At 54.0% G+C, this 25,590-nt stretch overlaps 1 long non-coding RNA gene across 1 annotated transcript in view; it reads right to left on the reverse strand.

The window, feature by feature from the left end:
- LOC119036359 (uncharacterized) overlaps positions 1–18,746 on the reverse strand; it is a 133,425-nt gene extending 114,679 nt beyond the window's left edge. The window contains exon 1 of the long non-coding RNA XR_005079975.2: positions 18,153–18,746. This is a non-coding gene — a long non-coding RNA (uncharacterized LOC119036359). The remainder of the gene's footprint in view (positions 1–18,152) is intronic.
- Positions 18,747–25,590: the final 6,844 nt, after the last annotated feature.

The raw sequence follows: 25,590 nt of genomic DNA on the forward strand, positions 1-25,590 counted from the left end.
AGGCTGCGGAGTCGGCAGGGCCTCCAGGAACCTGGGCGCAGAGCAGGGAGAAGACCGGCAGGGGAACCGCAGGACAGGCGCCCCCACAGGGCAGAGAGTGAGCCCCCCTCCCTCCACCAGTGCCCTGGGGTCGGGGGAAGACCTGCTGGCTTCCCCGGCCCTGCCTTCTAACGCAAAACTACAACTTAGGTTCCAGACACTCCTGGAAGATGACCTGTCAACAACTCACAGGGGCACCACCCTTTGACTCTGGGCAGAAACGCCACCCTTTGGAGTAAGCGGGCAAGTGGGTGACCTTGGGCCCAGGCATTTGACCTTCGCGAGCCAGAAAACCAGATGAACAGCAGCCCTCGCAAGGCTACTGCGAGGGCTGGCATGACCACAGACCGTCTGGCACAGGGAGGCCCCCGGGTGCCTGGCAACATCACCTGCTGCACAGGCTCGGGTTTGGAGCCAGGCGGCACCGCGTGATAGCTGTGTGACCGTTGATAAGTTACTTGCCCTCTCTGTGCCTCGAGTGTCCTCACCTGTAACACAGGGTTCATAGCCATGCCTGCCTCATGCGGTGGCCACACGGAGTTCATGAGCGTGTGTGTGTGTGTGTGCAACCACATGTCTGAGCATGCCAGCACATACAGTGGCACCCCCCGCCTCCACCTGCGGCTTCACCTTCCGCAGTTCCAGTTAACCACAGTTGGAAAAAGTTAAATGGAAAATTCCAGAAATAAACAACTCATAAGTTCTACGTTGTGCACTGTTCTGAGGAGCCCGGGCCGTGACTCACCCCTTTGTCCAGCGTCCCCGCCCTGCAGGCGCTCCCTGTCCACAGTCACAGAGCAGCCGTCCTGGTGAGCAGATGGTCATGTAACCACGGGGCTTGTGTTCATCCTTCCTTTACTTGAGAAGGGCCCAGAGCATCAGAGCAGGGATGCTGGCCTTGAGGACGCGCCAGGGATAAGACACCGAGTGCTTCCTGGGACAGGCGGCGAGGGTGTGCAGGTAGATTCAAAGGACGGTGCTGGCTGTGGTGTCAGGCATCCAGTGGGGGTCTTGAGGGGGCCACTGTGTGTATGTGCACGGCGCACGGAGGTGTTTTAGAACAATCAATGCTTGGAACACAGACTTGCCATCATGTTAGCCAGTGCTATTGACAGCAGATACCGACACTGTTAGTGCTTCTTGACGCCCAGCCGCAGGCGCGGCCACAACCACCCCACAGTGCAGCACACACATCTTTCCCGTCAGGCTCCCCAAGGCTGCCCCATGTGACCTGCCACCCGCAGTGGACTCTGCCACAGCTGCGTGTGCACCCCGGCACCAGCGTCCTGCACCGTGGTTCCCACCGGCTGGTGGCCGGCAGTCCAAGTTCACCCAGCAGGGGCTTCTTCGGGGCAGTGGGGGCTGCAGCCTGGGGACGGCCACCAGCCTCGCTCTCCCAGGGCTGCTGTGCCTACTGGAGCCCTCACACCCGCGCACCCACAGCGTGAGCAAGGCCGGCCTCACCCAGGACTGCAGGCTCAGGGCGGCGATGGTGATGCTTCTGCCCGCAGGGGAAGGGGGACCGGAACCAGACAGGGGCCCTCCAGACCCTCCGGCTTAAAACAAAATCATTATCTAGAAGCACAAGCGAGTCACTTGGGGTGGGCGTACACGCCCACCGGGGTGGGTAGGGATACCTGCAGAAAAGGTGAAATGGTGGGGAGGTGGTCTCGGAGGGCTTCGAGAGGGAAGCACTCCAGCGGCAAGGTCCCTCCCTCCTCCTCCTGCCGCAGCTCCAGGTACCCCAGGTCTCCATCAGCACCATGTGCAGCTGAAGGGTGCCCCCTGGGGGCCATTCTCCCCAGGCCCCGCAGCGCCTGTCCTCAGCCTCCAGGAGCTCTGCCCAGCCGACTGGCCAGCCATGCTGAGCGGCAGGCGGGACTGCAGCCCACCAGGAGCCACGAAATCGAGGCAGAGCCCTGTACCTGGCCTCCCTGCCAAGCCCCAGGGACCCTCTCATGTGGCGTCTTCTCATGGGCCACCCCCAAGGAGCAGAGCTGATTAGGAACTGGGTCCCCCAAACCGCCCAGAAGCAAAGCCTTGGAAGCAGCCACCCCCGAAACTCGGTCACCTCGTCTTCCAAAGCCCCTCTGAGGGGCCCAGGAACCCGGGACAGAAGCAGCGGTTCTCTGGGCACCGGAGTCCTCCTCGCAGGCCCCCTCCCTGCCCCCCAGCCCTGCGTGTCCTGACCTCCTGAAACAAAGGTGCTTTTCTCCCCGCTCCTCGAAGCCACCACATCTTCGTCAGACCTGTGCTTGTTTTCCTCCTGCTCGGGCCCATCTTGGCTTGCCTCCCCAGCACCACCGTGCCCCGGAGACAAACCCCGTATTGTTTTCAGGGACCTAATAAATGACAACACTCCTCCACCTCCTGCCACCAACTCCGCCAGCCGCCCAGCTCCCCCTTCCAGGCTAAATTCTCCCTTGTGCTAAGGGTCGCCCTCCCCCAACCAAAGAACAGGAGTCTTAAGTCAAGTGGAGAGAGAAGCCTGCCGGGGCCAAAGTGCCTCCCGCTGCGCGAGCCTTATCAGGAGAAGAGCTGGTCCACGGAGGGCAATGCCAGGGGGCCCTTCCACACCGGCCCCGCCCTCCCGCCAGGCCTGGAAGCGCAGGGAATGTGCAAAGGTGGTAATTAACAGCGCAGGTGACAAGAGAGAAGGGTGTTCAGTAAGTTTTCCAAAACAGGGCTTTCACCAGCAAGGCTCCCCCTCAGCCCCTGAAAAAGTCAGGGACAAAAGGGGTGGAAGAGGGATTAAGTCAGGCACAGACCGACTTTCTCCCCTTGTCGGAAGGATGAGTGTGATCGGGCACAGGCTGGGACTGTTGGGGCCCAGGGGACACTGGTTATCAGGAAGGGCTTGTTCTGGGCTGTTTGAACGTGGGCCGCACCAGTGTGTAGGAGCAAGGAGCCAGAATAAGAGACTTGCAGATTGTTCCAGCATCTGCAAAACAGTCCCCAGAGCCTCCAGCTTTCCTTCGGTGGGGAAGAAGCTGGGAGGGGACAGCAGCCACCCTACCTGTGCAGGCCGCTAACCACCTGTGAGGTGGGCATCTTAACCTCTGACCTCCACCCGACCCGCCCGCCCCTCCCTGACCTCCATCACGCAGCACTGGCCAATGAGCGCTCGAGTCTCCACAGCCACCAAGGCCAGCATCCCGCCCACCTCCTGGCAGGGATGGAGAGGTAGGGCGAGATACTACTCAGGGCGGGAGAGACTGGAGCCACAGGGAAGGTGCAGGTGAAGGCGCAGGAGACAGATGAGCCCGTGCACAGGCCCAGACACACTGACGAAGCCCCGCACGTGCACGCCCGAAAACACGTGGCTGTCTCGTTTTAGGGCTGGACGGAACAAGCTAAGGCTGAGAGACCAGATGCTTCGACCGTGGGTCCAATACAACTCTCCCGTCGGCCTTCAGATCACGAATGCACAGGTCGGTGGGACTGAAGCCTCTGTATAATGCAGCAAGGGGGTCCCAAACATCCCCCGTGTGAACACAGGGCTCACAGAGCAGTCGGGGTAAAGACATGGCCAGGGCACCACTGGAAAGGCCGCAACACCTGCCAGAAGCGACTGGGAGGCGGGGACTGGAGAGCCGTCGGTGCGGAGAGGGGTGGACGAGCGCCCAGTCCACGCACGTCTGTTGTCTAGTCCCATCTGGTGGACACTGCCATGGCGGGGGACGCACCCCTGGGGAGCAGTCTCCATCCCATGGCCGGAGGGGGCTCTAGGCAGTCACTGCCATTGTCCAGGTCCAGTCCTGGGAGACCAGTCCGGGAACACACTGAGGACGCAGTGGCCCACCCTCCACTGTCCAAGGGGGGTTGCCAGTGTTTCTCCCACACGTCTAGCGCCCTCCCCGCTTCCCCAGCCCCACCGCCTTCCCATCCCCCACTACCAGGACCGGAACCTCGGCCCCTCTCCTTCACTCCCTCCCTGCCTCCCAGACCCTGGCACCTGTGACCTCTCCTTCCTGCAGTCATCGGAGCCTGTGGGGCCCTGTAACCATGGAACATGGCTCATTGCTTGCATGACCCCTTTCGGCTCCATCCTGAATTCCCCAAACCCCCCCTCCTGCCTCTTCCCCTCCCAAGCCCCGGGCACCAGCTCATCGTGCTTCTGAGACGCACCCTCCTGCAGCTCGTCCTGTGGGTCCCAGGACGCCAGCTCCCACCAACGCCTCTCCCCCACCAGCCCCTGCATCTGCAGGGTGACCCGTACCCTCCCGTTCACACTCTGGGCAGGTCCCAGGTGGAATGAACTAAGTCCAGCCCCCCTAGAATAAGAGGGACTCAGCCAGACAAGGGGAAGGCCAGCAGCCTCCTGCCCCTGGGATGTGAGCCCCCGACGGCCCTGGCAGCTGTGATATGAGAACATCCCTCATCCCTCCAAGGGCCCAGGTGCTAGGGACAAAGGGCACACTACAGAACATGGCTTCAACTCTACGGCACCTCGGTGACAGGTTCCCGGCCAGTGCCAGGGTGGTGGAGCGGGGAAACACAGGAAGGTGGTGCACAAGTCCAAACGAAGCCGGCAGCAGAAGGCAAGGGCCTGACAGTGCCCTCAGACCTGCTGCGACCTCGGTCCCCGAGCTGCCCCGGGCCCTCCAGCTCTGCAGCAGGCAGAGGCCTGAGCACCCAACACAGTGGGGCTGGAAGCTCAGACACTCCACTGCTCGGTGGCATTAGGTGAGGCGCTTGCCTTCTCTGAGCCTAGCCTTCCAGGTCTGCGGGACGCTCTTAGGATTGAGATATTGCTACAGTACAGAGCACCTGGTAGGTGTTCAACAAACATTAATCCAATATGAGTAGTCAGTCGTGGAAACTTCAGGTTTACATGACTGAGTGGAAAACCCTATGCCACGTACAACAAAGGCTATGACAGGCAATTACGGTTGCAACCACATGTGGGGGTCGGAGGTACCCACCCCCAACACACACACATACAGCTGGGGCGCACACCAACAGGGCGCACGCACACACACACCCAGATGGAGTGTGCATGCACATGCACACACACCCCCAGGTAGCCAAACACCTCCATGATGTTTGCCACTCGACCAAACGCTTTCTAGAACACAGTGGGGCGCCCGGCCCACCGAGTGGGTCAGTCTTCCCTTGTCCAGAAAGGCAGCACAGAGAAACTAAGGGCAGACCAAGGGCAGACCAAGGGCAGACCAAGGGCAAACCTGCCCGAGAGCCTCCTGAAGACCGAGAGCGGACGGGGGAGGTGATGCTGGCAGAGTCACAGACAAACGTCCACTCTGGAGAGTCCCCCCAAAATGAAATGGTAACACAATAACCCGACGCGCTCGGCACCGACCGGCCCCAGAAACCCCCCTGTGCGCGCCGCCAGGCTCTGCCACACACACCCCAGTGGTCTCCCCACAGGGGCAAGATAAAGGGGGTTTTGTCCTCCTCCCCCGAGGGCCTGAGTGAGTTTATCTGACACTCCAGCCCTCTTTGTAAACTGAGTGTCCCAGGATAAACGCTCCCTTAAGAGTCGCTTGGCCAGGGACAGAGGGACCCTCTCCAGAGGAGAATGGGGAGCTTGTTCCAATGGTCTTTTAATATGGGGGGGCGGGGTGTCACCAAGGACAGGCCTCCAACGGACTCTCACAGAAGGGTCTCTGTCCCCGGGCTACAATGGAGGGAATTCTTAAAGACGCGGCCGCTGACGGGGGTAGGATTTTTTTCCCTGAGAGCAGGGGAGGGAGGCTGGGGCAGGAAGGAGAAGGGGGCGTGGGGAGGCCCCCTCACTCCCCAGAGCCATTCAGGGTGAAACAAGGCGTCTCAGCCTCAAGAGCAAGGGCAAGGCAGGCAGATGAGCGACCCGCAGAGACGCATTCTGCTCGCCGGCTGTCTGCTTCCCAGCTGCCCTCCGCCTCCCAAATCCAGGAGGCGAACCCACCAGCAGGTGAAAAAGAATCACATTTTTACCTACGTGAAGGGCATCTCTTCCAATGCCCCGAAAGATCAATCATTTGTGGGCGGTTGGCATACAAATTTCATTCTGGAGAAGGAGCAGGCGGAGCACCCCAAGGCCCCTGAATAAATAAAATCCCCTCCAGCCACGGGGCAGAAAGGGTAATTTACTCTTGCGGCTGTTTATTGTGGTACCAGGTCACCCTAACAGATTGCTGAAGACATCCGGGCTATCACAAGTGCTGTTTTACAAAGGCGGCCCCACCAGACTGTCCCGTGCTTCGATTTCCTCAATGTTTCATTGAGCACTTCTCCGAGAGGCAGGCAGCACTGCAGAAAAAGCTGGGAGCCAGCGGGTGTTCCTTCTCGCCTGCCTGGCTCACTCACGGTCGTGTCTCCAGAAAGCAGAGAAACACGAAGAGGTGTCCTGTGTGCTGAAGTTAAGCTGGGGACCATCTGGCGCACGTCTGGGGTACACAGGAGGAAACCAAGGCCCGAGATGCCGGGCAACTTGCCCGAAGCCCCCAGACAAGTGAGGAGATGGAAGCTGGGCAAAACCCAGGGTGTGCGGCGAGCCACCTTTCTAAGGCCAAGGGACAGAAACCTGCAGTGCTCGGGACCACTCAGAGCAAAGACTCGGGGCTGTTTTTCCAGTGGGTTGTGCGGGGAAGACGCAGCCAGAGTCCGGGGGCCCAGCTCCCACGGACACGCAGCATCAAAACGGCAGACGCGTGGGCTTTCAACCTGCCAAGTCACCTATGCACGCTTTGTCTCTGCTGGTCAGCGTCAGGCCGGGGGCTGTGCCACCAGAAAGGCACACCCGATTCTACTGAAGAGGTCCACACACGTGAAACACTCATGGCGGTAACAGAATGTTCTAGAATAACGTAACACCATCGTACCGGTTGTTACCACTGTAGACACTCAGGGAGAGGAGAGACTGGCTGAAAATGAAAATGTCGCCAATGCGGAGGTTAGCCCTCCACCAGTGAGTTTGTTCAAGTGTCATCTGGGCAACCACGGCACAATACTGGATCCTCTGTCCCCTCCGTAGGTGAGTGTCTCTGAGTCTGTGCTGGGAGAGGGAGGGAGGCACGGCCTGCAGGTCTCCAGGAAGAGCACAGTGGGGCAGGCCCAGTGCAAACCTCGGAAAGGAAGAACAGCCTCACGGCCTCCTCTCGCCGACGCCGCTGCTTTTGGCCCGCTCAAGCCAGAGAAGGTGTCTGGGGCTGGTCACTCACCGCATTTGCCCTGCACAGTAGAGTGTGCGGGCCACCTTTAAATAAGTCATGTCACTTAAGCTAACGGAGGTCACAACCCAAATTTTACTGCCAAGAAGAGAGCCAGACAGGCGCTGGACCTCTTGGGTAGAATATAGAAATCTTCTTCCCCAATTAAGTCCAGCCACATCTGAGCAGAGATGCAACACAGCCCAAACAGAGAGAGCCAGGAAGCCGGACCATGGCTTTAAGTTGGACACGGTTTAAGCCAAGAAGGGGAGAGAAAGTAAGGGGAGAAGGAATCCAAGGTTCAGCCCAATGAATGAGAGACAGTCCGACTCCCCTCCCGGGCCCCCAACCACAAGGCCACACAGGCTCTGGTTTCCACCCTCCCGATCATGTCAATTTAAAGGTTCTTTGTGCAAAGGACAGAGTCCACAGTGGCTGATGGGAGTGCAGCTCAGATGGGGCAAGGACTTCTCGCCTGGCCCTTGTCCCGTTTGGGGGTGACGTTGGTACAGCGTCAGACAGCTCTCTCCAATTTCCAAGTGTCACATCAGAGGGGCCCGCTGGGCCACAGGTCTGCTCCGGAAGCTCACCTGAGCTTGGAGCTCAAGGAGCGAAAAGCACACAGCACCATCCTGGGAACTGAGAGTCAGGAAGCGTCACCACAACAGTGACATTAAATGCCTCGATAGGGGCCCGTCCACTTTCTTGTGCCACTGACACGCACACCCCAAGCTCACAGGCCTTCTTCAGCGAGGATGCCAGAACCTCCCAGAACCATCACTGGCAACACCAACAATCTCAGTGAACATACGCGCAGTACACTCTGACCTCCGTGTCCTTTGGGGGTTTCAATAAGGGACCAATGATCAGCCCGTCTGGGGCATGTGCATCTCCCCAGTGAGAGGCAGGCCAATACTGTGGGAAAATGTACTGATCTTAAGGACACCTAGACCCGTGTCAGACCTGACACCATGCTTGTCCGTGGGGGAGGCTGGGCCATTGCTTACGGCGCTCTGAACCAGCTTTCAGACCTGGGGGGAGGGACACCAGGGTGGCCTGGCACCTGGGAAACAGGTCACAAGAGCTCATCAGGGACGACTCCAGCAGATGAACCGTTCCACTGACTTGCGTACTAGTTACTGTAACGGTGGCCTCACCGTGTCCTCCGTGAAGGAGAGCGGGGTCACTTTCCATCCAGCTCCACTCCCACCGGGATGCAGGCCTCGCCTCCATCAGGAGACAAGGGAGGAAGCTGTTTTAAACTCGCCAGCAGGTTACTGGGGAGGAAGGCATGAAGAGGAATCGTGGCTACAGAGACCTTATCAACCGCATTTGATGTGTGACTTCAGCACGTTCCAAGGAGCAGGGACCCAAGCCTGCAGCTAGAAGATACGTGGATGCAGTCACCTGCCGACCGGGAGACAGGTCAGGTCGAGTTCTGTCTCTGCCGCTGACCAGCAGGGTGGTGGTGACTTTGAACAAGAAACTTAAGCCCTAGGAGACTCAGCTGGCTCCTCTATTCAATGGGACAATACAAAATACAGAGCTAGCTTGCTTCCTAGGACATCCCTGTTTAATACAGGATAATTGCCCCTCCCCTCCCACTTCACCACCCGCCCTAAAAAGGCCATTCAGACTCAAGCTTCAGAGGAGAAATAACCCGTCACCAGGACAGTGAGCTTGTCCCGCACAATGCCTATTGAGGATGGATGGTGACACCTGCCTGGCAGCATGGCTTCCTCAAAGAGCTCGCACAACATTACACAGGTAGCCTGTTTGAGGACACGCTGCTCCTCCAACAGCCTACCTGTGTAATGTGTAAAGCAGGCACATTAGGGTTCCCCCCTGTGAGTGCAACAGCCTGGAGATCAAGGCCGTCTGTCTCACAGGGAGCCCCCAGGAGTCGGAGCACTGGGTGGGGCATGAACATGCAAACACCACGGAGCCGTCTACATAAACGCACCTGTGCTCAGCCTCCCCGCTGGGCTGCCGAGCACAGAGCCCAGCCCCCAGGAGTCTGCACACATCCATCAGCTGCCCCTGCCCTGCTCCCGCACCACCGGGCTCCCGCCAGGAATGGACCACGATTTGCCTCCACAGGCCGACCAGGAGCAACACCACCGGTCTGGAAAAGCGCAGAATTAGGGAAGGTGTTCCCTTCGCTTTGAAGAAATCTCAGGTGAGAGGCGCCACCCCAAGCATCAAACTGCTATTCCAGTAATCAGCTCTTTGGCGCAGGTAGATGGAAATCCAGACACGGGCCATTTACTGCTGCAAGGCTGGGCTTAGAGGTGCAAGAGCCAAATTCCCAGCTCCCTGGAGGAGTAAAAGTGGACTCTTGGGGTCAGAGACCCAGAGCGGGAAAGCACTTTGAGGTCCATTCACTTACCAACTTCACTGAGCGTTAACATGCCCCTGCATTCTCCTGGGTACTAGGTACACGAAGATAAAGAGAATGGACTCCCTGCCCCCACCACGCCGCACAGCACCCTGTACCCCAGCTCACTCATAGGCAACGCTTCCCTTCCCCCAGCCCAGCTTCCTTAGGGCCTCGATTTCCCTTTGCAGAATCCCACTGGTTCTGGGGAGGGGACCTGGCCCCACAGACCCAGGAATAGGGCATGTGCCACAGGACAGCCATCGATGTGTCTACCTGCGGGACACAGGGCTGGGTGGGTCCAGGGTCAGCCCCCAGGAACGCTGACACAAAGCCGTTCTCCTGCTCTGGGTCTCTAGAAGCAGGAGACCTGTACATGCTTCTGCTCTTTCCGCTCCTACCAGGCAAGTTGACCTAAGATGAAAAGAGCTGGAGAAAGACAGGGAGCCGGCAGATCGCCCAAAGCACAGCCCCTCAACTTCAGTTACGTGATCCACCAAAACCCCAATCATTTAAGCTGGTTAGAGGTGGTTTCTCTGTAACTTGGCACTAAACACCACCAACCTAAAAATAAATACCTTCTTTTGTGGATGAGGAATTGAGCCCAGAGAGACCAGCCACTTGTGCACAGACAGACATATATAGACATCGGTGACCCAGCTGGGACGGGACCCCAGTGTCAGGCACTGAGTTTAAACCATAGTGCCACCCTTCAAAGCTTTGGGGCATCAAGAACATTCCTTAAAGTCTCTAAGCCTCAGACGTCAGAAATGATAATGGCCACAGCCAGGTGCCACAGGGATTAAGGAAAACAGGGACTCCGGACACCCCTGACCACACCAGCAAAAGCTTGGCTTCTCTCTCCTTCCCAATAAAACACCGCTGCTCTGGCAGCCGGCGCTGCTGGGCACCTCGTACTTCGTGAACCCTGACCCGGGAGGCAGAAGGTACAAGCTGGGGTGTAGTCTAAGGGACAGGGGACATCGAATGGCCAGTCTGACGGGTGAGCCGGGACCACCACCACACAGAGACCCTTCCTCCCCGACTCGGTGCCCTACAGACACAGGCCAGGGATGAGGAGGGCAGAGAGAGAGGGTTTTGGAAAGGCGGGAGGAGCCAGGTTCGAATACAACGTGACGCTCAAAGCGAGGTGCACAGGGCAAAAAGAGGGAAGCCGTGGAGAGGCGTGAGGCGGGCAATTCCAGGAAAGGCGGAAAAGCCCAGTGGTCAGGGTGGAATGAGAAACCAGGCCCGTCTCTGGTCAACCACATTCCTAGTTTCCACTTAAGAAGAAATTTAATTAAAAACCCAAACATCTGAATTTCCCAACTGGCTTGCCCGTAGCCACAGATTCCCTCAGACTCACAGAAACTTCCGTCAACATGACCCTGGGGCCACTAAACAAGTCTGGTGTGAAGTCATGGGCACAGGTCATGGGGAAGGTCACGGCAGGCACCCTCTCTTCCTTGACCCTCCCAGGGAGAAGAAGCCACCGGGCTTGGGATGTCCCGTCTGTCACCTCGGGCTCAGGTTTGTCTCTTGCTGCTTCATTTTAAAAATAAAAAATGATGCCACAGTGAAAAAACATAAAAATGAAAAAAAAGGGCACATCTGGCGGCTCCAGAGGCACATGGTCACTTTCGTTGCCCAGGTGGGGACAGGCACAGAGGCCCTGAGAGACGCAGAGCTGGGGGGCAGGCACAGTTGGCCCCTGGGGCCACTTCCTGAGGCCAGAAACACACTGGGGACGTCCGATGACACCTGGAGCAGACTGAGCTTCCAGGGCCCACACGTGGCTTCGGGAAGAAAACCCTCAAACGAAGGTGACCCTCATAACCCAGCCAGCAACTGGGGCTCCCAATCAGAGTGGCCCCAGATATCTGACGCCTCACCACTGAGCTCAAAAAGGCATCCCATAAGCCAGTCAAGTATACAGAAAAGGGTTCCACAGAAACATATTTTTTCGAATTCTGTTCCAAACAACCCCCACTCGGCAAACTTTGTATATGGCATTTGACCACGCAGAACAAGTGGGCAGAGAGGATGCCTGCAAGAGTCCTCTCAAATCGTGACTTCAATCTCCGTCTTCCCAGCCCTCCCTACACCAGCATTTACAAACGTTCACTCTCCAGAGTGTGCTATGTCAGGAGTTAGGGGATCAGTATCTACCTATATCCTTCCACTCACCTGGACCTTAATGTCCTCTCCAGAGAAGGGGGGAGACACCTATTTCACCAGGTTAAGGGTGATAGATGGGATGTGGGCACAAAAGCACTTGAAACACTCTGATGCAAATAATCGGGACCTGCAGAACATGCTGGAACAGCAAACCTATTAGTGCAGAAAGCACAGATGCGGCAGTCGGGGAGCTGATTCCTGCATGCAGCCTCTGCTGCTTCATACGTCCCCGGGCACCAAGCTCTGCAGAGACTCTTACACAAGGATAAAAGGAGACCCCACAGGCCCCTGGAACGTACACAGAAAAAAAATCTAACTGTCCTGGTCAATCCGCCTTTAAAATTATTTAGGTGCCACTTTCCACCCAGTGGGATAGCAATTATCAAAAAAAAAAAAAAAAGCATTAGCAAGGATGTGGAGACATCGGAACCCTTGTGCACTGCTGGTGGGAATGTGAAATGGGGCAGCCGCTGCGGAAACCAGTATGGCAGTTCCTCAAAAAGCTATGCGTACAATTACCATGCGACCCAGCGATCCCCCTCTGGAAAAACCAAAAGCAGGCACTCAGACAGATGTCTACACAGCAGCACTGTCCGCAGGAGGCAAAAGGGAGAAGCAGCCCCCGGGCCCCTCAGTGGATACACAGATAAACAAGGGTGGCTGTGGAGTATCACTCGGCCTTAGGACGGGAGGAAGTTCCAACACAGGCTGAGGCTCGGATAAGACATTGTGCTGAGTGACATCAGTCCGAGGCAAAGAACCAAGGAGGCATGACCCCACTTAGATGAAACATCTACAGCAGGCAAATTCGTCAAGGTGGGGAAGAGACTGGAGGTGGCCAAGGGCTGGGGGAGGAGAACGGGAACTGAGGTGAAACAGGACGGAGTTCCGTCTGGGATGGTGAGAAAGTTCCGGAGGCAGACGGTGGGGAGGGCCACACAACAACCCACATCATGGGCGTCATGCCACTCACTGCACACTTACGAGTGGCTAAGGCGGTGAGCGTCACTCAACGTGCACTTTACCCTGATAAAAATGGTTCAGATTTAAAATGAAGTGAAGAGGGTACAAATGCGGGAATGATAACTGTCACTCAGAGCTCCTGAGGGCTTCACCCTCACGCAAGAACGTGGCCCCACAGCCAGCGTGTCGGACACCTTCCTTTCATGCCCCTCGCTCAGTGGAAGCCCTCTCCACGAAGACCGCGAAGTCAGGCCCACGTCCACCTGACCCACAGACCACCAGAGCCCACGCGCCAGAGAACCAAAGCGACGGCACCAGCGTCTGAAGAAGCATCCAGCAGGCGCTCAATATCTGTGGAATCAGCACAATAGGAAGTCTAAGGCAAATGCTCGGAAAGGCGCCTACACAAGAGAGAGGGACTGCTTCATTGATGGCTCAAAAGGTGGGCTGAGACCCCTAATGACCACCTGACGGCACAACGCGGCACTGCTGGGCAGGCAGGGATGCTCTTCGCAGTCCAGTGAAAAGCAGGGGGAGGGAAGGAAAAGCACTACAGTCACGTGAGGTCAAGGGCTCATGTTCCAGGCAAAGGACTGGGGTCTGAAACCATTAAAATCAGGTCCTATTAGGGGCCTTTCCAAACCTCCACCAGCCTCACGGCCCCAAGGGGAGAGACCAAAGGTCTGATTATTCCTGGAGACCCAGAACCGCTGTCCCCTTATCATTCACCCAAATGCAGCCACTTCCGTCTTAGCCGAGGACAAAAGGCACCTGGTTTCAGACGTGTGTGTAAAAACCTGTACCGACAGACCAGCTCGGGAGGACCATCCCGAAAAGAACCCTTTGACAGAAACTCGCCCCTTCAGCGTCCTCTGGGTTGCATGCTTCCTCCAAGCCTGCGAGTAGCACAGGACCAAGACTGGTTTGGTACAGACAATTTTCAGGGCACAGAGCTAGTGCCCTGAAAGCAAGGGAAGCCAGGTGCTTTTGGACAGAGCATCTTTAGCCAATGGCACAGTTCAAGGGAGGAAGTTAATTCCTCCAGGACTATCCTCATGTGTGGTGAGCTGGGTGCCTCTGCCATGTGAAGAAGGGGGTGCAAACCTGGTGTGGAGGACCCAAACCAGCCCCGTGGTGACAGTGGACATGGCCTGCAACGACTGACGTGAGCCAGCAGTGGTCTCCACGGGCACACGAAAATACATACCAGGAAGTTACCATTAAAGGACACTTTCCAAGCTCCTGGGGAACTCACAACCCCCTCCCCAAGGGGAGAGATTGCAGATACAATTTATTCCTCAAGCCCAGAAATGCAGCCATTTCTGTCTTTACCAAGTACCAAGGGCACCTGATTTCAAGACTTCTACCTCAAACCCTTCACCAGCAAACTAAATAAGTGCGTGTGGGGACACAGATCAGGTGGAGGCAAGCCAGGAAGGCTTCCTGAAAGAGGAGAAAAAGAGCTTCGTAGCAGGGCAAGCTTCAGCAGGAAAAGATTCCATTTGGGCTTTAGCTGGCCAAGAACCCAGACAATTCCTCATTTCTTAAAGTGTCCATCTGCACTGGAGTGGCTTTGGTGGCTTGTTAAAAATGTAGATCTCTGAGCCCTCCCCACCCCGACACACAACAAAACAGAACCTCAAAAATTAGGGGGGGTGGAGGGTGGGGATGGCTTCTAAGAATCCCAGTTTTTACCAAGTTCTCCAACCAATGCATTCTTAGGCAAGCAACAACCTGAAGGCCAGGGGAACCAGGTGGAGCACCTGAACTGGGCTCCTGCTGCTCTGGGCAGAGCAGCAGCTTCTGAGAAGACACAGCCCCACAGAGGGACAAGGCAGGTGTAGACAGAGGGCGGTTCCAGAACGCTCCAGTCACAACATCCCCAACCCCTCTCCCACCGAGACTTCCTGTTATGATCCTCACCGGAGCTGGCTGGTGACAGAGACCGTCTGTGCCAGTGTGGGGGTGGGGACAGGGGACAGGGTCCCAGGGAGACAGGGACTGTACTTCAGTTTCCAAGCTACAATAGGAAGACTGGGAGTGTTTCAAAGAGAAAAAGAAAAATCAAGCTTCGGCAACTGTACCCTAACAGTAACAGAGAAAGTCTACACGGATAGCAGAAGTCTGTTATGTTGAGATTTAAGTCACCTCACAACTTCCTTACCCCAAACAAACACCGGTTGCACTGTGCAGGCAACCACTCGGAGCTGGCGCAGACAGGTACTGACAGCAGACAGCCCCCCCCATCCACAGGGGCATTGTGGGGAAGGTTGGACTAATGAGGTCTCTGGTGCAGGGTTGGGGGCCGGGCAGGAAAGGGGCTCCTTCCTGGGTCTCCCTGATTTCCCACAAGCCTCTCATGCAAAGACACCAGGCCAGACTCCATCCCCATCAGGAGCTTCCCAGAACCCCCTAGGCTGGCTCTCCTCACCCCTCTCTGGTGAAGTGAGTTCCCAAAAGAGGAGGGGGATCCCTTCCGGGCCCAAGACTGCTGGACAGTAGCCTAAATCCATTCCGAGGTGAGAGCAGACACCTTTAAATCTGCCCGGATAACCAGGAAATGCTCTTGGCTGGGTTTGTACACCGAGCTCCCGACACACCTGCTGCTCGGCGGCAGCAGCAGCGTGAGTCACCCGCACAGGCATGGCACGCTGGACTTGTCACCGGCGGATCCGGGGCTTGGCGGCTCGCTGCTCTCACGCACACCAGATGTCATCCCCCCCCACCCCACAGAAGACATGTCAGGACAGATCAGGGTACAGCCCAGTTTTACTAAACGACTCATTCCCAGTGGAGGTTTGGTGAGAAGGAAGGAGGGGTGTACGCAGAAAAGCTTATTCCCCTTATGGTCGGGGCTCCGCTCCCCTCCCCTCCCCTCTGGGCGCATTGGAGGGTCTGCCTCATCTGCTCTGCTGGCCATAAATAGGAAGGGGGTGAGTTTACCTGGGGAAGAGGAAGGAGGGGGACTTCTCCATTGCAAACTTTCTCCAGAATAAATCCTAGACTCTCCTGTGCAGCTCACCACCTACAGTTAACAATACTGTACTGTATACTTAAACATTTACTAAAAGGGTAGATCTCTTATTAAGTGTTCTTATCACACACACACAAATAATAATAAAGTGGGCGGGAGGAAACTTTTGGAGGAGTGAGTATGTTTATGGCACAGACTGCGGGGTTTCACAGGTGTACCTATCATCAATCTCAAGTTGTCTGCACTAAATGTGCGCAGCTTTCTCTGTCAGTCATGTTTCAATGAAAAGGTTAAAAAAAAAGACGGTCTGCTGAGCCCTCCCAACTCCTCCCTTTATACAAGACAGCATTTTCCAAAATGCAGGATCCCGAACCACAAAACACGAATATGGGTGGGACCCCCGAGATTGCCTCATCAGCAGTGTTGACCCCCGGGGCTGGGCTCGGGGCTGTGGGCACGCAGTGTGCTAACATCTAAGGAAGCCGGGTGCAGGGGAATCCATGCCTACTCATGCAACGTTCCTGTCAAATCAGATTTATATCAAAGTCAAAAGTTAATTTTTTATAAAGTGACAATATTTTTCATCCGGCTGCCTGCTCTATTGTAACCTACAGTGTCACCAACATAATTTGCACCGTGGCCCCAAAGGCAGCCTTTACCAGTGCTGATCGGCTCTTCGCCGCAGGAAAAACGAGACAAAACAGAAAGGCCGCAGTATTCTGGCTCCCAGATGTGGGTTACCTGATGGGTACACAATGCTCCCTTCCAGACAGTCCACCTGGGAAATGTCCACCAACAGCAACATTCCTTTGACTTTGGACATGACTGTGACTTAAAGCAAAGACAGTGATTTCTAGACATTTTCCAAAGGGAACAATCCCAAGTGTGGACAAATCCTCAGGCACAAAAGATGCTCACCCGTGCGCCAAGGGTAAAAATTTGGGAACACCTTAGTGTCCAACAATGGGGAATTGTCAAGCCCAGTATGATTCAATGCCCAGGGCGGAATCCAGTCATCACACGGGGAACCGTCCAAATGAAATCGTGGGGGGAAGCAGGAAACGACACTGTATGGACTGCAGGGCTTCAGCAGGGAAGACTACATCCAACTGACTGCACTACCGTGGGAACTGGGTGGTTTTTCCTGCCTTTGCACCTTTTTGTAGTATTCTATGAAAGAGAGAAAGTGCGAATTGCTTTTAAAGTCAAACAGAGAGCACAAGAGGAGCAGCAGGTCATCAGTAGGACAGTTTCAACCATCCCCCTTCCAGGGTCTGGGGGGGGGGGGCGTGGATGGTGGGGAGGCCACAAGGATGGTTGCTACACCAGCCGGGCAGTTAGAGAGACCTGGCGTGGCGGAGGCGCAGCTCCTGGGGGAGGGAACACACATCGCCTTTTTTCTTCCTGTGCTGCCTGGCCCTCCTTCTCCCCCAGGCAGGTTCTCATTGGGCGGTAGCACCCTGAGCAAACAACATCAGGGAGACCCCCTGACAGCTTCTAGAACTTTTATGCAGGAGGGGCTCTGGGCCAGGAAATGGATCAGGGAGGGGCAGGGCTGGGGGGAAGGAGAGAGAATCTCACATCTGGGAACGAATCTCCAGGAAACCACCTGCGGGTGCTGAGAACAAGCACCAGAGAGGGAGAAGGGAAAGGAGGACCCTGGTTTATCCCTACATCACGGCTACGGGCTCAGTCATTTATTCGAGCAACATCTATCTATTCCGCGCCTCCTCAGTGACAGTCACCACGCCGCCCGAAACAGCGCGGACACCAAAGGATGAGGAAAGCAGGGTCCATGGGTACAGGGGCTGTTGGCCAGGAAACCTCTCCCATTAGCAGGTTGGCCGAGGGTGGGGAGGAGGAGGACGACGGGGGGGGGGGGGGCGGGTGACGCAGTGAACCAAATTCCCACCACCTTCCATCTACTCAGAGACCTGTCCACACCATCCCAGTGTCACCCCGACGGGTGACCCAGTCCTTGCAGTAAAGCCTACCAGGGACATCCAGAAACACATCTGTCTTCCATGCCCAGGGGTGAGATGAGTTCGGCCCTGCTGCCTTCCCCAAGCACAGCAACCCGGTCCCATTCTGAGTCGCCAGTGACCAGACGCCAGGAGGTTACCGAAGCAGCTACGCTGCTCCCTAAGTAACGGGCCCGGAGGGTGACGAGGCGAAAAGGTAAGTTCAAGGACTGCGCAGCGTGCCGCAGACGCGGAGCATTTCTCCAGACTGGGCTCGGTCCCGCGAGGCCGCCAGCGGCTGGGTGGCGCTGGGCGCAGCAGGGCGCTGACCGCCGTGACCCGGACGAGCGGCAGTCTGGAGACAGAGGGATGGCTAAAATGTCCTCCGACATGTCAATTACAAGGAAAAAAATTTCAACATAGAACCTCGAGACCTTTAGAAAGCGACGCGGGGTGTTGGAGGTAGGGAATCAAATCAAACCGCTCCGCTGAATTGCGGGACAACTTACCTCCAGGTAGGCGACCCGACTGCTAGATAGAATGAATCAATCCACGGGTAGAGAGATCGTGAGTCTTCTGAGCCCGGCTGATATGCACCAAGTAATCCAAGTTTGGGGTCCGGACACCCGACCGCATTACCCACTTTCCATACAGGGTCCAAGAGCTGGCGGTCGGCCTCGGTGCTCCGAACCCGCGGAGATCACGGGAGTTTATCGGCTGGGGTTCCCAAAGGCCACCTCCCCGGGCCCGCACGGGTCAAGCGCACGATTCGCGCGGGTTCGGGACGCTCCGAGGACCCCGGTGAGGGTATCCCGCCTCCTCGCTCTGAAAGAGCCACCATCCCGGACGCAGCTTTTAGCCTCCCTCGGCTGCGCAAATCCAGCGGGAGCCCCAATTCCCGCCGGAACCCCTCTGCCAAGCGCAGAAAAGAGCCAAAGGTAAATCCTCTGTCCGCCTGGGGTTAGCAGGTCTAGGGACGCAGGGAGCGTAGGTTGGGCGCCCGCCGAGGCACAGGAGGCGTGAAGAGATGCCGGAGTGAGGAGCGGGGTCCGCCAGCTGTGGTGGCCGTGTCCTGCTGCTTCCACTGAGAACCCCTGCGTCCAAGCCGCCTCCGCGCTCTGCGCGGGGCCCGGCCATCGGCTCTTAAATATCAGCCGGTCCGGAGGCGGAGCCAGGGACGGGTAGGGAGAGGCCGAACTGCTTCCTGGGAGATGTAGTTCTGTCTTCCTAAGCACAACAAATGCTGAGCAGCTGTAGGAATGGTTAGGGTCCACACGCAACAGCTGTCCTCCCTTGACCCCTCCCTTCGTAGATAAGGCTGAGATTCCGGCCTCACTGTCAGCTCTGTTAGGTCTAGGCTGGTCTTTGTGCATAAGGTGGGTGGCACCAGGACCCTAAATGTCTTCCAGGATGACAAAACTTCTAGTCCGGGAGTCAGACAAGCCCAGCTAGGTTAAAATGGGAAAACCTAGGTAATGGTAGGTACAATCTGAGGCATGAAAGCATCAGCTTAAAGCATCATGTGAGCCAGACTACATCCTGGACTCAAAGCCTGGCTCTGTTATTTTCTAGTGGAGTGACTTATGCAGGGAACTGGCACGTCTGTGTCTCAGTGTCTTCATCTATGGAACAGGGAATTCATAGCGCACAAGTGAGTTAATACCTGGGAAACAGGTGGGGCAGTGTCTGGCACAGAGCAAGCACTCGATAAACATTGGCTGCACCCGGAGGCCTCGCTAACATACTGGCCACGAAAGGAGTCCCTAAATGACAATATACGTGTAACATAAGGAATTGTTATCATTGTAAGTATTATTGTTGTTATCCTGAAGAGGATACACAGATAAATAAGACTCAGTCCCAGCCCTTGAAAAGTTTGCTGTTGAGAACCACACTGTCTCATACAGTGGCCAGGAGTCCGCGTGTGGCTATTTCAATTGAATTAAAAGCAAATAAACTTTAAAATTAAATTCTTCAGTTGCACTAGTCCCATTGTCAGTGCTCAGTAGCGACGGGGGTCTAGTGGCTGATGTTCGCATAGCACAGATACAGGACATCCCGTCAGTGCAGAAAGTTCCACTGGACAGAGCCGTGGCCCCAGCGGCACCTGGAGCTTGTTTCAAAATGCAGTCTCGGGCTACCCTCCCCGGAGCATCAGAGCCTGCATCTTCTGAAGCACATTTTTTTTTCATTTTATTTTTGCAAGTGAGCTTAGGCACATACATAATCCTACTCATAATCAAATAAAAACCTCTTGGGCAGTGTCTTGTTCTGCAACATTCTTCCTGTTAGCAATATATTTCAGAGAACTTTCCCAAATCTAGAAGTTCTAGGGAGATAAATTAGTGCACCCTTACCCATGGGGGAGACATCCAAGACCCCCAGTGGATGCCCAAAACCACAGACAGTACAGAATCCTATATATACTGAGTTTTTTCCTATCCATGCATACCTATGCTAAAGTTAATTTATAAATTAGGCACGGTGAGTGATGAACAACAGCAACTAATAATAAAAATAAACAATTATAACAACATACTGCGATAAAAGTTATGTGAATGGCTTTGGGGCATCACTGAATGAAACAAGGGCAACTTGAACGTGAGCACTGCCAGCCCCAGACAGTCGATCGGTCACCTGGACGGCGGCTGAGTGACTAAGGAGCAGAGAGCGCCTGCAATGTGGAGACAGTGGACAAAAGGAATGAGTCACGTCCTCGGAGGGACAGAGCGGGAAGGAGTGAGATTTTATCACACCACTTACAGCGGCCAGCAACTGAAGAGTGATGCATTGTTTATTTCTGGAATTTTCCATTTAATATTTTCAGACCGTGGTTGACCACAGGTAACTGAAATCAGGGAGACAGTGTGAATGAGAGGGAACTACCGGATAACATGCCAAAACAGTGTGACATGGAGGAAAGGCAAGGGAGTCCAAAACCCACCCGATGCCCCATGGGGGATATGAATCTCTCAGATCACAGGATATGCACAGTGACTGGTGGGAATATGCAGATGAGCTTGGTGCTTATGTTCAAAAATATCCAAGAGAAGTTTGCAGAGGGAAGGGCGTGTTCCTGAAGTGACAAGGAATATCTACGGGCTCTAATTATTAAACCCAGCTGTCTAGGTTTCCTATGCTTGGTGCAGACACTAAGATAACTAAGAGACAGCCCTGGCCAGGTGGCTCAGCTGATGGGCGAGTTATCGCAGAGCTGAGAGGTCGCAGATTCGATTCTCGGTCAGAGCACGTGCTTAGGTTGTGGGTCCGTTCCCCAGTCTGGTGTGTGCAGTGCCCGGTCCAGGCACATATGAGACACAACAATCGGTGCTTCTCCCTCACATCAATTTCTTCCTCTCTCTTCCTCTCTCCCTTTGTCTATCTCTGAAGGCAATGAAAAAAATGTCCTTGGGTGAGGATTAAAAAATATTTTTTAATAAAATAAAGTAACTAAGAGACAGGCAAACACAGACCAATGTCAGCAAAAATAACGCCATCAATTAATGAAAATGAGTGCTCCAGAACCACCAAGAAGTTTCAGAAAGTGTCAGCCAGGCCATCAGATTTCTGGCACATCCCAAGTGTGAGAGGTCCCACATGCGATCGGGTGAGGGCTCCTCAGAGCCCAGATCTCCACCTTCTTCACATAATACGATTCTCGTCTTCTTCTTACACATGCTCAATTTTCGATTATAACTGAAAAAATTTCATTGAGCTCTTACTAATTATTGGGCTCTGTGCCCAGCCTTCAATCAGGTACTGCCCACATTAACCCTAAAACATGGAACGTAACGTCACTGCTGTCTCACAGGTGCAACGACTGGGCCAGAGTAATACCCCCAGGGCCCAGCACCCCTGCCGTCATCTCCCCGCTTCTGTCCTCCTGGCTTTACCGAGTCCGCTCAGCCTCCGAGGTCTCCGGGGAGCTGTGCGGGCTTTCTTCTGCATTCCTCGTCTCTGCAGTTCCTTTTTGTGTTGCAGCTGGGGCTCTGCCCTGCTGACTGACTGTGCCTCCATCCCTGCGCCCTAGACATGGGCAGCATCTCAGCTCAGTTGCTGAGCTGTCCACTCATCTCCCTCCTTTGACCCCTGTCCACGCTCACACTCAGGCCTGCCCACCATGAGGCTGGGTGGACTCCAGGTCTGTCTCCTGCCCACCTGCTGTGTGTTTCCACATCACCGCAACCTCGGGCTCTCTAAGAACGAGCATCCTTACTCAGGCGCTGTGGATGTCTCATCCAATATTCCCTCGCTGCCAAGTTCCCTGCAGCCAGTGGGCCATTCTGGCGAGTGCCTGCTTCCTTACTCAGCCAGCTCTGGCTCCTGTTTTTTTCTATCTCTTATGCCCCTGGGGCTTGTTCAGCTCTTTACAGGAGCATCCTCCAAGGACACCCCTCAAGCAATGAAAGAAGGGAGTTGCTGAATAAACACCCTATCTCATCCATCCTTCCATTACCTAAGGGAGGGGCACACTGGGTGTATATGGGGGGGTAAAGATTAGAGCTTGGGATATGCACAGGGCTCCTAAAGGTTAATAGGAAGCCCTCCCAGGTTTTGCAAGAAGCTTTGTAATGCAAATACTCTCGAAAACATAGGTCTGGCTCTCCTGAAATGCCCTCACTTTCCCCATGGCTCATTTCTTCCATTCCAAGGAGCAGGTCCCATGGGCGGGAGAAGTGATTGAGCAGGGGCTGGGAAAATGCTTCAGCCCCACCCCACCGCTCCTACCCCCACCCCCAGTAAGGAGGAGGCACAGGGGCGCTCCCCTTGGAACACTGAGGCTTTGTTTGCTGAAGGTTCTGAAACCAGCCTCCTCACTTACCTCCTCCTACACTGAAAGTCTGCTCTCCTCCTTCTTCACCGAAAACTTGGGAGGGCAAGAAGGGAGTGGGGACAGGGGGACAGAAAGGAGGCTTAGCAAGGCCCATATTCATATCCAAGCCTGTCTCCCAACCCTGTGAGGCAGGGCCCATTACCATACTACCTCTGTTACAGGTGAGAAAATTGGCTTAGAGAGGCCGAAGAACTTGACCGAGGTCATGTGCCTCGAGGTAGATGCCTGAACAGTCTTTGAACTTGTTATTCTGACTGTACAACCTGCGGGTTTTCCCTTGACCTCCTCTGCCTGTCCACAGGCCAGACCACAGACCAGCTGAAGGGGTGGGTCTCTACTGGAGAAACCCCAAGTGCATTCAGAAGCAGGCCCGGAAGAGCAGGGAGGGATCGCATTCCCTGGACTTGACCCCTCAAAACCACACTGGAAATTCAACACTGTCACAGCAGTAACTTCCAGGGGGAAAAACAACTCTTCATTTTATTTGACAAATTGACTTTTCAGCTACCTATTTTCAAAAATTTTCTGAGAAATAGAGTATCTAGCTAGACTTGCTAGATATTCAGGAAAAGAGATTGAATTAATAATAAAAAAAAATAAAAACCTCACCCTCTCCAAAAAAAAACATGGGTCCTTACTGATGAAAGTTATCAGCATTTAAAGAATTAACACTAATCTTACACAAACTCTTCCAAAAAACAGGAAAGAAGGGATCACTTCCCAACTCATTCTGTGAGGTTGGTGTCACCCTGATTCCCAGTGACACCCAGTATTACTGTTACCAAAATGAGACAAAGACAAAAAACACACAAGAAAATTACAGACCAGTAATATCCCTTATGAATATAGATGCAAAAATCCTCAAAAAATGCTAGCGAACCGAATCCAGCAACAAATAAAAAGACCATATCCCATGACCAAGTAGGAGTTATCCCAGGAATGCAAAGTTGGTTTAACATAAGAGAAATCAACCAATGTAATATACCACATTAATGGAATAAAGGACAAAACAACACAATTATCTCAGCTGACACAGAAAAAGCATTTGACAAAATCCAAAACCTTTTCATAATAAAAACACTTAAACTAGGAATGGAAGGAGACTTCTTCAACATAAGTAAGGCCATCTATGAAAAACCCATAGCTTACATGATACTTAATGGTTAAAGATTACTTTCTAATCAGGAACAAGACAAGAATGTCCACTCTCACCACTTCAATCAACATTGTACTGCATGTTCCAGCCACAGGAATTAGGCAAGAAAATGAAATAAAGGCATCCAGATTGGAAAGGAAGTAGTAAAATTATCCCTGTTTAAATATGATATAATAATAACAAGTGTCAGTGACAACATGGGGGGACTGGAGCCCTCATACATTGTTAGCAGGAATGTCAAATGGCATGGTCGTTTTGGAAAACAGTCTAGCAATCCTTAAATGATTAAACATAGTGTTAGCACAGACCAAGATTGTCCACTACTAGCTATATACCCAAGAGAACTGAAAACATATGTCTAAACAAAAAACTGATATAGGAATATTCATAGCAGGATTAGTCATAACAGTAAAAAAACAGAAACAACCCCAATGTCCATCAACAGATGAATGGATAAATAGAAGTAGTATATCTGTATAATGGAATACTATTCAGCAAGGAAAAGGAATAAGCCTTGAGAATAAGAGCAATTTGGAAATCACCATGATTTCAATGTTACCTCTAGTGGCAATGAAATCAAACCAGTATCACTGAAGACATTTGAAAAAGTTGGAGTATAATATTTAATGACAAATGATGAGATGTACGAATTTCTAACACAAGCCAGGACCCGAGAAGTGACGATGTCCGCTCTATTCTTCATCCTCTGCACCCCTCTATTGGGGTGCACTCCTCTCTATGCACTTGATTCCATACTAATCACTCACAGCATTTCCACCTCACTGTGTGGCTTTCGGCCAGGCATTCAAAACTCATCTGTGAAAGAAAGGGTGAGGCAACACCCTTTCCTGCTCTGAAGTCTCAGATGACTTGGTTCAACTTAGGCAGTTGGTGCATTTGAAGCACGTCAGACGCTCTCTTTGTCCCTGAAGGGTTTATATGGAGTATTTCTTTTAATGGCCACACATTGGAAGTCAGAAATAATGGATCAAGTTTTCATTAAATAATATTTATTTTATACCAAAATGCTAATTTATAGGGTGCTGAACTAGGCAGTAGGAAAAGAAAGAAAGAAAGAAAGAGAGGAAGGGAGGGAGGGAGGGAGGGAGGGAGGTGCAAATACCACCTCCTTCAATTTTCACTCAAATGTCTCTTTTTTAAAGAGCTCCAGGTCCCTGTTTAAAATTTCAAACATGTGTGGATGAGAGGCCTTTCTCTCTCTCTTTTCCTCTGGAAACAAGGAAGCACGTAGTCTCAATGGCCAATAGTAGCCCCCACTCAGCCACACCAGTGGTTAGTTTCAGAATGAAGGCAACGTGGAGTTGAGAGAGCTCAAGTCAGAAACCCTGGGTCCCCGATGACATCGCTGGCCCCTGAATCAGCTAGTCCCGGAGCCCAATCAGCTAGTCCCGGAGCCCGTCCTATCTCCAGTACATACTCTCAGTTTAAACGCACGTGCTGTGCCCACGTTTGCGTCACTTGCACAGAAGGCACCCTTAACTAATAACCAGTCACGCTGACTGCCTAGCCCACTTGGTTACTGACTGTCCTGTGTGATCTTGGAGAAGCCACCGAACCTTTCTGGACCTGTTTCTCTCTCAAACGCAGGAGAATTTTTGCAAGCCTCCCTTACTTTGCAATGTGGCTGTAGAAGCCACTGAGCTGCAAAGAGCCCTTAGAAACCAGAAGCAGCGTTGGCATTCAGGGTCGCAGCTTCTCCCTGGGATCTCAAACTCGGAGAGGCTTGACGACCCCCTTTTAAAGCAGGATGTCATTCCAGCCTCACATCCACGCAGTGAGGTGACAAGTACCACGATTCCCGTTTTTGTAGATAAGGAAACCAGGCCTGGCGTGTTGAATGACTTGCCCAAGGTCACATAAGCTGGGGCGTGAACCTGCGTCATCCCATTTATGGTCCATTATCACACAGCCTCGGTCACCACCTTATCAAATAGCT

This window comes from Artibeus jamaicensis, unplaced genomic scaffold (genome assembly GCF_021234435.1).
Source record: "Artibeus jamaicensis isolate MK-2021 breed Jamaican fruit bat unplaced genomic scaffold, CSHL_Jam_final contig_1998, whole genome shotgun sequence".
NCBI classification, from domain to species: Eukaryota; Metazoa; Chordata; class Mammalia; order Chiroptera; family Phyllostomidae; genus Artibeus; species Artibeus jamaicensis.